This window comes from Lissotriton helveticus, chromosome 5_1 (genome assembly GCF_964261635.1).
Source record: "Lissotriton helveticus chromosome 5_1, aLisHel1.1, whole genome shotgun sequence".
In the NCBI taxonomy this organism is placed as follows: domain Eukaryota; kingdom Metazoa; phylum Chordata; class Amphibia; order Caudata; family Salamandridae; genus Lissotriton; species Lissotriton helveticus.
The window spans coordinates 914,105,552-914,109,149 of record NC_136065.1 but is presented as its reverse complement, the minus strand read 5'-3'; positions in this window follow the sequence as shown (position 1 = coordinate 914,109,149).

Sequence of the window (3,598 nt, the reverse complement as noted above, 5' to 3'; positions counted from 1 at the left end):
TTCTCCACAGTTTAAAAAATAATTAAATAAGACCTAAAACTTGATTTTAAACCCTGCATCTTCAGACCAAAAGCCACAAAACTGAAAAGCAATGGGAAGAAGAAACAATTTTAGTGCCATCCCTAAACTACAAAACTCAAACAGAATATTGTTAGCCCAGTTTTTTTGCTTCTGCCTTGTATAACGAAGTTACATTTTATTAGCTCCTTCAGGAAGAAATAAAAACTACTCTCACTCACCTTTTCCTTTCTTTGAATGGCATTTAATTTGTGGTTGAGAAGGTGTTTTTTCAGTGTTTTTATGTTTACACTGGTGAGGGCTATTTTCCTTTTGGTGGGGTTTTATCAGTTATTATAGGTTTAAACCTAAAACAGAATAGCCTACCTATGCTCTTGAAGGATGATCTCCAAAATACAAGTAAATTAAAATTCCCTGGTGTCTAGTAGATTTTCTGCCCCTCGCCTCTCCCCGGGGAGCAGCTTAGTAATAGTAATTATCCTAGGGGTTGGAGGCCAAGATCCAAGCCTTTGGTGGTATGCTCCTCCTAAAGCAAGAGTAAATCAAAATTACCTGGTATCAAGTGGGCTTTCTGCCCTCCTGGCTGGTAGACTGGAGGTAAACACCTCCTATCCACCTCTCAGGTAAGAAGTAAGATTTTCATAAAACTCGTGCTTGCCGAGGCGTCTTAATGTTAGCGCCCCTGCCAGAGAGAAAGGAGCTGAAAACAAATCTGAATTGAAAAAAGTCCTCAACAGAATATATTAGATTGAGATCTTAGCACAAGGGGCAAGAAGTTCAACAGCTTGTAGCCCCGAAAAGAGAAGCTTCCCTCTCCCCATCCTGCTTTCCTGATTTTGAGAACAACTACTAGTTTTACAGTGCCAGATCTTAAATTCCAGTTAGGCATATGCCAAGAGAAAGATTTCCCAAAAATGCGGGACCTCCACTGTACAAAGCTTCGTGGATAATACAAAGGGCCTGAAATCTAACCTTTTCGGTCACCGCCAACCAGTGGAGGTAATGAATGCCCCTGGAAATTGGATTGAATTTGGGAATCTTCAGAAGCAGACATGCAGCAGCATTTTGAAATGACTGAAGTTTCCGCTGCAACCTTTTCTGTGTGGCCTAAAGAGAGAGGCCACCAAGACGTATTCAAAAAGAAGTTGTTAGAACCAAAGAGTATGACTTCTGTTTTTTCAGAATTCAGTTTAAAAGAATTTTCTTGTATCCAGGTGGCAATGTTGGACGGACAGTCCTTAAACTTGGAGGCTAGAGCTTCAACATCAGAGGAGATGGACTCCGCAGTTTGTGTGTCATCTGGATATGACAACGACAAAGCCGCAAGATCTAATAAGGTTAGCCAATAGAGTGAAGTGCAGGCGATAGCAAGGAGCTCTGAGGAACCCCGCACAGCAAAGTAAAAGGGGCAGAAATGCTTATATGGCTGGAGGTTTGGGTGGGAGCGCAAGCCCATGCCCAGGGGGGTGCTCCGCCCTCAGACAAGAATCCCTGATGGTCTACAGGAGTGGATCCCTGCTTGGGGATCATGTGTCCAATGTTATCTCAAAGCAGGGATCCACTAAGTAAAGACAGCACTGGAAATAAGACATTTTGAATGCTGCCTCTGTTGATGGGTTCTCAGGGGCCAGAGTAATATCCCTGGCACTAATCAAAAATTAAAACAGGCTGCACCATTAGTGCAGTCTACTTTGACTTTTGTTTTGCTGTGATGTCTGCGCACTGTGGGTTCTTGCGTTATAGCAAACCAAAAAAAATCAAACTTTGAAAGCTGTTCTCTCATGTCCCGAGTTCGATTAATGAAAAGAAAATGCTTCAGATGTTTTTTCATAAGCATTATCTTTTCATGTACAGAGGACGACCCATTGATGCCCTCTCCACTATGAAGGCAATGCGTAGGATGTCAACAGGTCATCCTCCACACAGAAGAGGTGATGTGAGGCTAATTTGTTATGTAAATTGCACTCAAAGTGTCGAGGTGCATATCCCTATCAAACGTTCATTTTGTTCTGGAAAAAAGGTCATCTTTTTTGCTTCTATACACAAACCCCAAAAAAGGCTGTAAGCTTCCATGCTAAGAAAGTCTGTGTCTTCTCCTCAAAATACCTTAATGAAGTTTTATGACTTGTGCATTAGGCCGGAAAGCTGCATCACCAACGGGTGCGGTGTGTTGCTGTAACTATCTAGAGCACACGTTGACTGCCATGCTATGAACATGAGTCATGTGACAATTCAAGTAGCTGGTGCCACTAGCTTGGCACTTTCAACAGTAAATGTAAATGTGTGATAAATGAAAAATGGTACCTATTTTCAAAATTTCACGACAATATTGATACATATTGTTATCAAGAAAATCTAGATGTTTAATACCATATTACCACATTTTCGTTGTATATCAACAATATAGTACTGCATGAATCAAGACATGAGATTGTGATTGGGTACTAATGGTAGAAGGTAGTGTCAAAATGTTGATAAATAAGATAGTGTGATGCTTCCATACTCCACACTCGGATATTAATTATTCCTCTTTTTAAAAGCAGGCCTGGGTTATGTCTCCCAGATATTCTTCTCAGCATTCAAAGCATGGCCCACTCTTTCTAGTCTTATCTCCTGATTATTGTATTTTTTGGCTTAAAGTTTGTTTCCACACACGTTCTCAACAATGTATCTACAAGGTTTTCTGTTTAAATGAATAAGTTCACATTCTTCTAAAATAGTGTCTAGCAGATCCCACAGAGGCCATACTCCAGTACTCAGTAGCAACTTAATCCACTGACCCACATGTTAAAATGATGCCCAAAAGAATTCAAATTTCCTCTTACTTGCCAAATGCTGCAGTGTTCTCGATCTAGACCCTACGGAAACGGAAATACTATTGGGCTTTAGGTGTGGGAGTATGGCCCGCTGCCAAGACAGGCTGGTCCCAAATAATATATAACAAATAAATCTCTCCCTGGCTTCTAGTTGACTTTTGCTCCCCTCAAGGGGTATATCCCCCAATCTGCTACCTGGGTTCGTAGAAAAACTATCAGGCCTTTATGGATTGGGATATGGCCTGATTTTAAGATGGACATCCCCCTCACCCGACATTCTGTTTGTGAATACCCCAATTATGCCCCCGCAAGGGGTGCAGAATGGCTGAAATGCCCATTTAATGAGAGAGAGCACTTGTCCATTCCTGGAGGGTTGATGGTGGATCCCTGCACTGGTACCGCCTCCCCGGGGCAATCTCTAAGAGATCAACTAGGGAGGGATACTACTGGGAAGGGGAAATTCTCCCCTTTCTAAAGGTACCTCTCCTGTGGTGATCGTTGTCTGGGGAACTGAGATGTGATCCAAGCACCAATGACAGTGCTATCAGTAGTGTCGGTGTGCATGGTGCACTGCGCATCACAATGATTTAAAAAACATCTTGGGCTGTGATTGACGCTCTTCCCTCACTGCTTGGAATATCACAAAACAAACAAGAATCCTTCTTGGTGTGAGCACCAGAAAGATTTTCTGCCTTCAGATTGAGAACAAGTCTTTTCATTCTCCATCCTGGTAGGTAGAAAGGTGAACGTGAATGTATAACTCC